The sequence below is a fragment of the Carcharhinus amblyrhynchos genome, chromosome 10 (genome assembly GCF_965287045.1).
Source record: "Carcharhinus amblyrhynchos chromosome 10, sCarAmb.v2.hapA, whole genome shotgun sequence".
In the NCBI taxonomy this organism is placed as follows: domain Eukaryota; kingdom Metazoa; phylum Chordata; class Chondrichthyes; order Carcharhiniformes; family Carcharhinidae; genus Carcharhinus; species Carcharhinus amblyrhynchos.
The window spans coordinates 97,572,969-97,586,468 of record NC_137333.1 but is presented as its reverse complement, the minus strand read 5'-3'; the positions used below and the strand labels follow the sequence as shown (position 1 = coordinate 97,586,468).

The following is a 13,500-nucleotide window of genomic DNA, read 5'->3' as shown; positions in this document are numbered from 1 at the left end:
AGAACCAGAAAATTCTGTCCATAGTATCAGATTCCTTTCCATACCATTAGAACCCAGCACTAGCTATGACGATACCATGACAATAACGTGGAGCTATGATGACACCAGACTGTACTATGACTGTCCAGACACACTACCCTTTGTCGAAACTGATTTTCACTCGATGTTGATACTGATTTTCACCCAATGCTGGTAAATGCACTTAATGTGTATATTTATTGAACAAAACTATATTCAGCACAGAACTTTGCAGTCTTTCTCCTTCACCCAAGATTTGAATTTGTGTGTGTATTTTTCAGACAGCACATCTTGGTGCTGTTTCTAGGTCTGTTCAGCTGTTGTGAGCAGGTGTTTTGACTCCAGCAGAGTGCTTGCTGAGAATGTTACTTTGTCCCTGCCCGATCGCCTTTGCTTTTGCTTTGGTTGTGTCGGTATCACAGATTAACAACTGCAGTCCACCGACATTTATATGGTTAGTGCTAGTTAAACCAAATATGACCTACTGAGACGGTAGTGCTGATAGTGAAAAGCTTCAATGAAAATATTTCAGTGTTTTATGTTGAAGTTGGTTCAATAAAACTATTGAGCTGCTTCTTGGATGTGGTCTTAAATTAGAAATAAGCTAGGGGACAATTTGAAAATTTCAAGTGATGGGGCTGTGGCTATTTCCTTTGGCAGCTTGTTCTATTGTGAGTTTATCCCTGGGAAGAAATATTGACAAGCTGTCTTGGAACAAGTGGTCTTTGTTTATGTGCATCATTATCTCCTGCTTTGTCATTGCTGAAGGGCACCGGGTACTTCTTTCTGTAAATGCTATTTATTTATTTTATTAATGTTACAGGTAGGCTTACATTAACACTGCAATGAAGTTACTGTGAAAATCCCCTAGTCACCACACTCTGGCGCCTGTTCACGTACACTGAGGGAGAATTTAGCATGGCCAGTGCACCTAACCAGCATGTCTTTCCGACTGTGAGTGGAAACTGGAGCACCGAGAGGAAACTCACGCAGACGTAAGGAGAACGTGCAGACTCTGCACAGAAAGTGACCCAAGCCGGGAATCGAACCCAGGTTCCTGGCACTGTGAAGCAGCAGTGCTAACCGCTCTGTCACCGTGCTGCCCCTAATTCTAAGTTGTGCTAAATTCTATACAAGGTCAGTCTCCTCTTCCCCTTCCTTTGTTGTAGTGTTTCCCATTCCAAATTGAATCAATGGTGTGACACTTTTTTTTCCCCATACTGATCCGCCATCCTCCGGAAGCTGCTTGCCCTTTGCCATGACATTCAGTCTTGGAGCCGCTTGCTGTTGATTTGGCATCCTTTCATCTGTTGGCCTGCATCCGGTCAATTCAGCTGCCCGGCATGTCCATTCTCCCCCACCTCTCTGTACAACGTTGCTGTTGTTTCCACCAGCTGCAGTCTGATATTTTCCACTCCTGCTCCACGACACGTCAACAGATAGTAAATAAAGTTGCCATAGTGTCAGATGACCATAGGCCTCTCTCCTCTTTGAGGGAGAGAGCTGACTCTTGGTGATTTAACCTGAAGATCACCACATCTTAGGTGAGATGCGAGGTTGAGAAGGCGGGGTTTTCATGAATAATCCCAGCCAGTGTGGGAATGATGCCATCATTCTTCATCACAAACCACGCTTCCAGCCAACTGAGCTACCTGACCTCCAACAGATAATTAGGTTTAAGTTTATTTATTGGTGTCACGAGTAAGCTTACATTAACGCTGCAATGGAGTTACTGTGAAAATCCTCTAATTGCCACACACTGGCACCTATTCAGCTACAACGAGGGAGAATTAACTAACCAGCGTGTCTTTACTTACAAAAATGCTAAAATTCAAAATTTCCTGCTGTGCAAATCTGCATATTGATCTCACATACCCAACAGTGTTACCTGTTAGTTGTTTATTTACTAATCAAAAATGCAATTAGTCGACTCTGATTTCGCATTGAACCGTATGTGACCAGTGACTAATCTGTTGGACAGCACAGTTTGCATCTGTCGAGGGAATTCTGGCTGTGCCTTGATGCTGATTGTAGTGTGATATGTCACTCTGAGGTAGGCAGAGGAGCATAAGAACATATCAAAGAAGCAACTCAACAGTTGTGTTAAACCAACTTCAATATAAAACTAGTGCAAAACAAGCACTGAAATATACATTTAGAATTTAAGGAGAGTTTTCTTTAATATGGTGAGAGATTCCTCCTCATGAGGAACTTTAATTTAAACTTTATAACTACTGTTTACCCCTACCGTTGACATCGCTGCTTAAAGTTGTAACATCTGGGGCGACACAGTGGCACAGTGTTTGCTCTGCTGCCTCACATCACCAGGAACCTGATTTGATTACTGGCTTGGGTCATTGTTTGTGCCGAGTCTGCACATTCTCCCCATGTCCGCGTGGGTTTCCTCCAGGTGCTCCAGTTTCCTTCCACAGTCCAAAAGGCGTGCTAGTTAGGTGCACTGTTCATGCTAAATTGTCCCTCAGCGTACCCAAATAGGCACCGGAGTGTGGCGACTAGGGGATTTTCAATAACTTCAGTGGAATGTTAATATAAGTGCCACTAATAAACTTTTGAAACTTCTACAATAGCAGCATCGATTGGGAGGTCTTCATTTAGCCCTGAGCCTATCCTGTGAGTGGTGTATCAATTTGGATGATTGCAGGATTGCTGCTCTGGCTGGGTACCTCTGGAAAAATAAAACCTTGCATCTGTCCAGCATCATTCATAGCCTGAGGACAGCCCAAGGCACTTTTCAGCCAATCAATTACTTCTAAAGTGCAGTACATCACTGTTATAATATATGAAATGAGACAGTCGATTTTGCACCTAGCATTCTCCTCCAAACAACAATGTGATAATGGGCAGATAAGCTGTTCAGGCGGTGGAATTTGATGAATAAATATCAGCCACAACACCACCTGTTCTCTTCAAATAAAGACCTGATGGGTTGAATGGCTTCCTTCTGCATTGTAGGGGATTCTATGATTCAACGAATAAGGCATAAGCCATTAGATACCGAAGAACTTCTTCACTCTGAGAGTGGTGAACCTGTGGAATTCTCTACCACAGAAAGCCAGTTTGTTAAATCTGTTGGAGAGAGCTGGGTGTGGACCTTGTAGTCAAAGGGATCAAGGGGTATGGAGAGAAAGTGAGAGTGTTATACTGAAAGTGCATGATGAGCCATGATCATATTGAATGGTGGTGCAGGCTCGAAGGGCTGAATGGCCTACTGCTGCATCAATTTGCTATTCTCCCATTTTATACCCATAGCCTTACAAATTTATTTCTCTCTATTGCCCATCAAGTTTTCTTTTGAAAATCAGTCATCCTTTTTGCTTTCACATTTTGTAGGCAGCAAGTTTCTTGTCATTGCCACTCACTGCATAAAAAACATCCTTCCTCACATCCCCCTGCATCTCTTGCCCAGTCCTGGTGCCATCAGCTGATGGAAATAATTATTCCTCATCTACCTTAGTGAAATCTGCCATAATCTTATACATTCCTGTTAAATTTCCCCTCAATCTCCTTAGCTCCAAGATGAACAACCCCAACTTCTCCAGCCTAATCTTGCATCTAAAACCTCTCGTTTCTGAAACCGTTCTGGTAAATCTCCTCTGCATCCTCCCGAGGACCTTCACATTAATTCCAAAGCATGATTGTGAAAACTGAATGCGATACTAGACAAAGGCAAAATACTGCAGCTGCTGGAACCTGAAGCAAAAACAGAAAATGCTGGAAAATCTCAGCAGGTCTGACAGCATCTGTGGAGAGACAATAGAGTCAATGCTTCGACCTTTCTTCAGATCCATACTGAACTGGTTGTGGGTTAACTCGACCTTTATAAATGTTTAGCTTTAGCACTCAAGCACTCCTTTTCGTAGAAATTGTAGAATCCCTAGAATGCAGGAGGAGGCCACTCGGGCCATCAAGGCTGCACCAACAACAATCCCACCCCAGGCCCTATCCCCACAACACCACACATTTACCCCACCAATCCCTCTAACCTACACATTTTGGGACTAAAGGATAATTTAGCATACCAATCCACCTAACCACATGTCTTTGGACTGTGGGAGGAAACCGGAGCAGCTGGAGGAAACACACAGACACGAGGAGAAGGTGCACACAGATGGTGACCCAAGCTGGGAATCGAACCCAGGTCTGTGGAGCTGTGAGGCAGCAGCGCTAGCCACTGTGCTGCCCACCTTTTATGAAGCCCAAGATCCCATTCGCTTTGTCAGTCACTTTTCTAAACATGTCCTGCCACCTTCAAAGATCTGTGCACATACATTCATAGGTCTTTCTGTCCCTGTGGACTCTTTGGAATATTCCTCTGCAGATTGACATCTGGTGACCTTCACTCTACCCTGCGGATATGAGGTCAGGACACACCAGGCCTTAGTGACGATGCAGGGGCAGTCACTGCCATTCCTTGACATTGCCTAAGCATAAAGACTTGGTTTCTGGATGTTCACCCCTCCACGAGGGAATGGAGAAAGTGTGGGCAGGAGAAAGAACACCTTTGAAGGAAAGATGACTTGTGTTCAAATGCCAATGAAGGGATCTCTACACAAGTGAGCCTGCCTGTCCATCAAGCAATGCACCTTCAAGACTTCACGTTTAAAAAATGCTCAATAGTTTTTCCTTTCCCTCGTGAACAGGGTGAGAATTATAGCTGCTGTAACTTGTTAAGATACTGAAGCACTGTCATTTTATCTGCAAATTGTACCACCGCACAGCTATCAGCAAGTGTAATCCTTTCTCTGCTTAATATTCTGTATTGTTTTTATTCAGAATTCTAATTAGTTGATAATGAAGCTGTGGATAAGCCTGTTTTGAATTGGTCACAATGCTGCCGTCTCCAGATGGTGTACTTGTGATGGCATAAATTAATTCTCAGTTTTTCTTTAACCCTATGGATGAAGGTACAGCCTGATAGTGAATGCAGCTCAGAGGATACTTCTGGTTGTGTCACAGCTTGGTGTGCCTCCTGCTCTGTCCAAGGCCGCAAGAAGTAACAAAAGGTCGTGAATGTAGCCCAGTCCGTCGCACAAACCAGTCTCCCATCCGTTGACTCTGTCCACACTTTCCATGCCTCGGCAAAGCAGCCAACATAATTAAGGACCCCACATGCCCCGGACATTCTCTCTTCCACTTCTTCCATCGGGAAAAGATACAAAAGTTTGAGGTCACGAATTAACCGACTGAAGACCAGCTTCTTCCCTGCTGCTGTCAAACTTTTGAATGGACTTACCGTGCATTAACTTGATCTTTCGCTACACCCTAACTATGACTGTAACACTACATTCTGCACTCTCTCCTTTCCTTCTGTATGAATGGTATGCTTTGTCTGTATAGTGCACAAGAAACAATGATTTTCATTGTATACTAATATATGTGACAATAATAAATCAAATCAAATCATGGCACAGTACTGCTGGTGACAGTGACCCTTGAGCAGTGAGCGAATATATCAGCTGGCGATCACTGGTCCCCCTCTCACTTGTTCAAAATTTGTTCCCGGCAAGGCCAGCATTTCATAGAATTCATATTTTTTTAAAAAACTTTATTCCAATCCAATCAAGTCAAATTAAAGCCAATTCAGAGTCCCAACAAGTTGGGACATTCCTGATCCAAGCTGACAAGACAGGGCTTTCACCTCCTGTCTTGGGCTTGACCTACATGATCCAAGCTGATTGGAATGGGTGTAGCTCCATAAGAACATAAGAACATAAGAAATAGGAGCAGGAGTAGGCCAACTAGCCCTTCGAGCCTGCCCCGCCATTCAATAAGATCATGGCTGATCTGTCGTGGCTCAGTTCCACATTCCCGCCCTCTCCCCATAACCCTTAATCCCCTCTCTTATCAAAAACCCATCAACCCGCGTCTTAAAAATATTTAGCGAGGTGGCCTCCACCACTTCAACGGGCAAAGAATTCCAGAGATTCACCACCCTTTGAGTGAAGAAGTTCCTCCTCAACTCCGTTCTAAACCGTCCCCCCTTTATCTTGAGGCTGTGCCCCCTAGTCCTACTATCCTTTCTGAGCGGGAAGAGTCTCTCCACCTCTATCCTATCCATCCCATTCATCATCTTATACGTCTCAATGAGATCTCCCCTCATTCTTCTAAACTCCAATGAGTACAAGCCCAATCTATTCAGCCTCTCCTCATAGCTCAACCCCCTCAACTCCAGCATCAGCCTAGTAAACCTCCTCTGCACTCCATCCAAGGCCAAAATATCCTTGCGTAAGTACGGCGCCCAAAACTGCACAGTACGCCAGCTGCGGCCTCACCAATGCCCTATACAGCCGCAGCAAGACCTCCCTACTTTGATATTCAATCCCCCTCGCGATGAAGGCCAGCATCCCATTTGCCTTCCTGACCACCTGCTGCACCTGCAAGCTGGGTTTTTGCGACTCTTGCACAAGGACCCCGAGGTCCCTTTGCACCGTCGCCTGCTGCAGTTTTTCTCCACGTAAGTAATAATCCTTCCTACCATTATTCCTACCAAAGTGGACCACCTCGCACTTGCCAACATTAAATTCCATTTGCCATTTCCTGGCCCATTCACCCAGCCTATCTAGATCCTTCTGTAGACTCTCACCACCCTCCGCACAATTTACCTTTCCACCAATTTTGGTGTCATCAGCAAATTTCGACACCCTACACTCGGTTCCCTCCTCCAGATCATCTATATAAATGGTAAATAGCTGAGGCCCCAGCACCGACCCCTGGGGCACTCCACTAGTCACCATCCGCCAATCCGAATAGCACCCATTGACCCCCACTCTCTGCCTCCTATTTGACGACCAATCCTCTATCCACGCTAACACCCTACCCCAACTCCATGTCCCCTGACCTTCTGCAATAACCTCTTGTGAGGTACCTTGTCAAATGCCTTCTGAAAATCCAGAAAGACCACATCCACCGGCTCTCCTCTATCCACCGCCCTAGACACATCCTCATAGAACTCCAGTAAATTTGTCAGACACGACTTCCCTTTAACGAAACCGTGCTGCGTCTGCTCTATCAAGCAGTTCCCCTCAAGATGCCTCGCTATTTCCTCCTTGATGACGGATTCTAACATTTTACCTACAACAGACGTTAAACTAACAGGCCTATAATTCCCCGCCTTTTGCCTGGCACCCTTCTTAAACAACGGCGTAACATTAGCCGTTTTCCAATCTTCCGGCACTTCCCCGGAATCCAGCGACGTCTGGAAAATAACCACCAAGGCATCCACTATCACCTCTGCCATTTCTTTCAGGACCCTCGGATGCATTCCATCCGGTCCTGGGGACTTGTCCACAATTGTGAGAAACGGTCAGATACTCACTTTATGATTCCCCCCCTTGAATCAAATACACGGATGAGTTCAGCTAACTGTCGGTTTATTCGATCTTGCAAGAAAGGGTGCCGTCCCGTGGGTACACACACCTTGCTTTACACAATCTTAGTTCATATACATTTTTCCTAGATAACAATAGGACAGCCCTCCTTTCTTTATTGGGTACCACTCCTTAATCTCTTTACTGAGTGATCTCCTCCCTTGTTGACATCCCATTAACTCTAATCCAATCACCCCTTTTAAGGCTTAAATCGTTTTACCTCTCATCAATTCAGCTAACTCTTTTTCATTGTCCCGTAAATTGCTTACCCATTTATTTTATATGGTGTAAATCTCTTTTAGGCTATGCTGAAGACCCCGAGCGCCTGCCAGTCTCATGTTTTTTTTTCTTCTTTTTCTGCGTGTTTCATCATCTGCTGGTCTTAGCGTTTAACCCCTCAGGTTACACTAACGGTTCTGTCATGGTTTCCGCCCCAGATGGCTTGACTCAAAAATTACACTACCGCTACCATCCCTCACAATCCCCCCTGTTTTTCTTACGCTTTGTAATTTTTGACATTCTTCTGGTGTTCCAGGCGTTCCAGCAGGTCGAGGGCCTGTTCATCCAGAGTTTTATCGCCTAAGAGGCTTATCCTCTCTTCCGTCTCTAAATTCATATTTATCACTTTTCCATTCAGGACATCCCCCCTAGTCAGGGCTGTTTCGATTAGCCGCTGAGCCAACCCCCGAACACAAGGGATGATACAACACCCTAGGGCGGCCAATACCCCTGCCGTTACCATGAAAGAGACAAGGACGGACATTACTACTCCTTTCCATTTGCCGAACCAAGCTTCCAACCACCTAGTGAGATCTAGGTCTGTACCCGAGTTCTCAGCTAGTTCATTAGCTAGGGTCGTTAGCCCTTCGAGGGCTCGGGTAATTGACCCATCGGGAGCTGTGTTATTTGGGATAAAGGTGCAGCATTCAGTTCCTATCATGACGCATACCCCCCCTTTCTCTGCTAGAATCATGTCCAGGGCTAGCCTGTTTTCCCAGGCCATTCTGCTGGTTGCGTCCAATTGTTCCGCTATCCCGCTTATCGCATTTCGGGTATAATTAACAAACCTCTGTTGATTATAATAGATATAGTTGATCCAATCTACATTCTTGTTGACAGTCACCCACCAGAACAGGGATTCAAATCCTGCTGCTATCTGGCTCCTGGCTTTGTACTCATCAGGGACCCCCCTAGGGACCCCTATGGCGTCCAGATATATTCGTTCATCAAAAGAACCCGGGAGGCTCCTTTTCCCTCGTTCTTTTCCACGGGGTCCCTGATGTTCGAATGCCAGGGTAAAGGGTACGGCCAATTGGATAAGTGCACAAGTGCCCTTCCATTTCTGAGGTAAAATGGGTCTCAAAGTCCTCCCTCCACAGTACCACCATAGATCAGCTCTAGGTACCTGGATTTGGGAGTAGTTTCCTCCCTCGGTGGTGTCGCTGACTTCCTTAACTGTTCCACACCTATCGAAGCTTCCCACTTCCCTGTCCAATCCATCCCCAGTCCGGGTGATACAGGTGTGATGTATCCCCGTTACTCCGGAAAAAGGGGGGGGTTGAGACGCCCTGTTCAGTTTGATTGGGGGAAATGTCAGGCTCAAGGAACGACAAGTGGGGTCTCCCCAAGCCTCTCTGTTTTGATACAGTTTCACCATACACTCCATTTCAGCTGGTTCTTTATCCCATCCCAGCGGGAATGGGACCACCTGGGGAGTTGGCCGGCTACTGGTGCACGCATAACAGTTACCTTTTCCGACACTTTGTACTGTATATTTGACCCATTCTATCCAGGTGTTCGCTTCCCTGAATCCCGTTTCTATTTCAATGGTCTCTCTTAAATCCTTTACCTCCACTACCCTGACTTCTCCCGAGACTCCCCGGCTAGGGGCGGAGGAGTTCCTGGTTTCGGCATTTTTGACTGTAACCCGCACACAACACAGGGCCGCCCCCACCCTCCCTGTGTGTTCCTTGATCTTGACCCCAAAAACTTGTCCGTCGAGGCCCTCTGTCCCACCGTCGTCTGACTTTTTTATGGTGAGGTAGAGGGGGTTACATTGGTTTAGCTTACAGTCTCTGGGAAAGATCTTCTGTGGAACCAGTGATACTTTCTCGCGAATCCTTAACTTAACGTCTTCATTTAACCCCCCTACTTGACAAGATTCTACTTTCCCCTGTTCATTTTTAGTACACTTTGGGTTCTTATCGAAGACAAGTAATTCTCTTTCCCTCCCCTGGTATCTCTTCTGCCCCGTAAGGTCGTCTTTGCAGGGTACCATTCGACAGAGGTCGATCTCAATTACCTGTGCCTGGGGTGATTGGATTATAGTAAGGGAGTACACTTGGGCCGCCTGCCCAGCACCTATGCCCCCATAGAGTAAACATATTATTAGTAACATCCCGCTATTGCCGTATATTGCCCAAATTGACATATCAAAAATCAAGTCCAATCAGTTCTTCGCGGTGTGGTGGCCAGGAGTAGGCACTTCTTCTGCTGGTTCTGGCACCGGTCCTTTCACTCGAGTGTAATGCGTCCAGCCTTTCTCAGCCGTGCGGATAGCCGTTTCCGTGGTCAGAAGTACTAAGTAGGGACCATCCCAGATCGGTTCTAAAGTCCGGAGTTTCCAGTTCTTGATTAGGACCCAATGCCCTGGCTTGATGGTGTGTATCGCAAACTCGAGAGGTGGTGTCTGTGCCAGGAGTCCCTGTTGGCGTAAATGAGATAGAGCAGACCCCAGGACCTCAACATATTTATGCACAAATACATCGCGGGACTCGAATGTGGGGAGTTCCCCTTTTGGCCCATTAAAGGGGAGACCGAACATTATTTCGTATGGGGACACCCCCAAGTCCCGCCGTGGCTGCGTTCGTATTTGCAGCAAGGCAAGGGGAAGGCACTTGGTCCAGGGCAACCCGGTCTCTGTCCTGAGTTTTGTCAGCTGTTTTTTAATAGTCTGATTCATTCTTTCCACCTTGCCCGAGGACGGGGGATGCCAAGGGGTGTGGAAATCCCAGCTTACCCCCACTGCCCGCACTATGTTCTGTAGGACAGTGGACGTAAACTGGCTCCCCTGGTCTGAATCGATGGCCCGGGGGAGTCCGTATCGTGGGATAATTTGTTCGAGAAGGACCTTGCTAACCTGTGTCGCCGAGGCTATGGCGGTTGGGTACGCCTCAACCCACCCTGTCAAGTGGTCCACTATTACCAAAAGATATTTCAGGCGCCCTATGGGGGGGAGTTCGGTATAATCCACTTGGATATACTCGAAGGGCCTATAGGCTGGGCTTCTCCCTCCTTGCTTCGTATTCTGTCTCAGTCCTTTTTTATTTATCTTCCGACAAATTACACAATCTTTCGTGACTTGCTTAGCCACAGTGTATAAACCGGGATGCGCGTACTGACGCAGAAATGCATCGCACATCGCCTGTGTCCCCCAGTGTCCTCCCCGATGGAGATGACTAATTATGTCTCTGGTCATCGGTCGGTTTAATAGTTGTCGACCATCGGGTAATGTCCATTTCCCTCTTTCATCTTTCTGACCCCCAAGTGATTTTAGCTCGGCTTCTTCCTTTTCGCTAAATGCTGGTGTTTCTATCACTTCAGACACTTGGGGCACCCAGACCAAGCAGTCCACTATCTTCTCCTCCGTCCCTGCCAATTTTGCTTGTTCGTCCGCCAACTGGTTCCCCTTTGTCTCTATCCCATTGTCTCTCTGGTGTCCTTTTACATGGACCACAGCAATTTCCCGTGGCCCCAGCAGGTCTTTTAATATTTTAGTAACCAATTCCTCATGTATCAATTCTTTTCCCCTACTATTTATCATTCCCCTTTCCTTCCAAATTTTTCCAAAAGTGTGTACCACCCCGAACGCATACTTGGAGTCGGTGTAGATGGTCCCTATCAATCCCTCTAAGCCCTTGAGAGCCCGGTGTAGAGCATATAATTCACATGTCTGGGCAGACCAGACATTAGGCAGTCGCCCCCTTTCTACCAAATTCCAGCCAGCTTCACTAATGATCGCGTATCCATTATGCCTTTTTCCGTTTACCACCCGGGAGGATCCATCTATATACCATCGCTTTCCAGTGTGAAGAGGGGAGTCCCTTAGATCCTCCCTTACCTTACTCTGGAGATCTATTATATCCGAACAACAATGTTCGAGTCCCTTGCCTTCTTCCCCCTTCCAGAGGAATTCAGCTGGGTTCTGACAGGAATTGACCTCTATCTTAAGATCGTCCCGATCTAGCAAAATGGCCTCATACTTCAAGATTCTTGAGTCCGTCAGCCATCTTCCAGCCCTCTGATTTAAAATAGTCCTAACCTGGTGGCGGGTAATGACCGTCAAGGGTGCCCCAAATGTCAGCTTCCTACTTTCTTCCACCAATTTGGCCGTGGCAGCCACCGCCTGGACACATTCTGGCCAGCCTCGGGAAACTGGGTCCAGTATCTTTGATAAGAATGCCACTGGCTTCCTTTCTCCCCCCCCAATCTTGGGTTAAAACTCCGAGGGCGGTTCCCTGTTTGGCATTTACAAAGAGTCTGAATGCCTTACTGAAATCTGGCAAGCTCAAGACTGGCGTGGTCATCAATTTCTGTTTCAGGGTCTCAATTAGTTCCTCCTCTTTCTCGTCCCACTGGATTTTGTTAGGAGCCCCCTCTACAAGTTTTAGGTACAGACCCTTGGTTAGGGGGGCATAGTCGTCTATCCATAATCGGCAATAACCTAAGAGTCCCAAAAACATTCGTAGCTCTCTCTTAGTTCCCGGGAGTCCCAGTTCAACTATTCCCCTCACCCTTTCCGGACTTATTCTCTTCTGTCCCTGGCTTATCAAGTGTCCCAGATACTTAACCTCTCTTTCTGCATATTGGAGCTTCTTCTGGCTCACCCTTAGTCCCTGTCCTGCCAAATAATTCAGAAGGGTATTTGTTCCCGCTACGACCTCCGCTTCTGTGGGTCCGGACAACAGGAGGTCATCCACATACTGTATGAGTTTTAGGGCTGGGGAAAGGATCAGTCCCTCTAATACCTGCTCTAAAATCTGACCAAACAAATTTGGCGATTCGGTGAACCCCTGGGGAAGCACTGTCCAGCGGTATTGCTGCTTCCTGCCCGTGTCAGGGTCCTCCCACTCGAAGGCGAATAAGCCTCTACTGGCCTCGTCCAACGGGCAGGCCCAGAAGGCGTCCTTTAAATCCACTACACTGAACCATTCATGTTCTGGGAGTATCCGCCCCAGTATAGTGTATGGGTTCGGCACCACCGGGTGTCGTACCTGTACAATCTTATTGATTTCCCTCAAGTCTTGGACCATTCTGTAACTGCCGTCAGACTTTCGGACTGGCAAAATGGGAGAGTTATAGCTCGACATACATGGTTCCACCAGCCCATCACTTATCAGATCTTTCATCACTTCTTTCAGGCCCTGTCTCCCTTCCCGGGAGATAGGATACTGACGTATCTTGACAGAGGGGCTCTGGGGCTTAAGATCAATTTTTACAGGCTGAATCGAGAGTCGCCCTCTGTTTCCCTTGGCCGTCCATACTCTAGAGTCTATACCCGTGAGTCGGTCCTCGCTAAGGTATGACATAGTTACCACCAGGTCTTCGTCATCCCCTACATTTATTCGGAGCCCGAAGCGGATTATCAGGTCCCGCCCCAACAGACCATAGGGGAGATGAGGGAGGTGGAGGAGCTCTGCTAAAAGCTCCTCTTCCTCCCATTGTAGTACCTGTGGTTCAAATAGTTTTGCCCTAAATACCCCTCCCTTTACTCCTGATATGTTCAACATTTTAGTTTGGTACTTGGCTCCTGTAGGATAGATTGGGATTGAGGATCTGCCTGCCCCTGTGTCGACTAAAAATGTAACATCCTCCTTTTGTGGACCCACCTTTAAATTTACCAGGGGTTCTTGGTAGGTCCTTTTTCCGATTCTCCCCTGACCCCTCTAATCAACCTCACATTCCATTTCATAAATCCCTTCTCGTTCCTTCTTAAATTCAGGACACTCTCTTTTGAAGTGTCCTGGTTTCCCACAGTGGTAACACCCGGCCGCCCGGGGCCGGTCACCACCGTAAAATTCTCCTCGTCCTCTAC

General features: G+C 46.9%; 1 protein-coding gene across 2 annotated transcripts in view; it reads left to right on the top strand.

Moving 5' to 3' along the window:
- dhrsx (dehydrogenase/reductase (SDR family) X-linked) overlaps positions 1-13,500 on the top strand; it is a 305,898-nt gene that overhangs the window by 77,754 nt on the left and 214,644 nt on the right. The gene's annotated exons all lie outside the window — the stretch shown is intronic.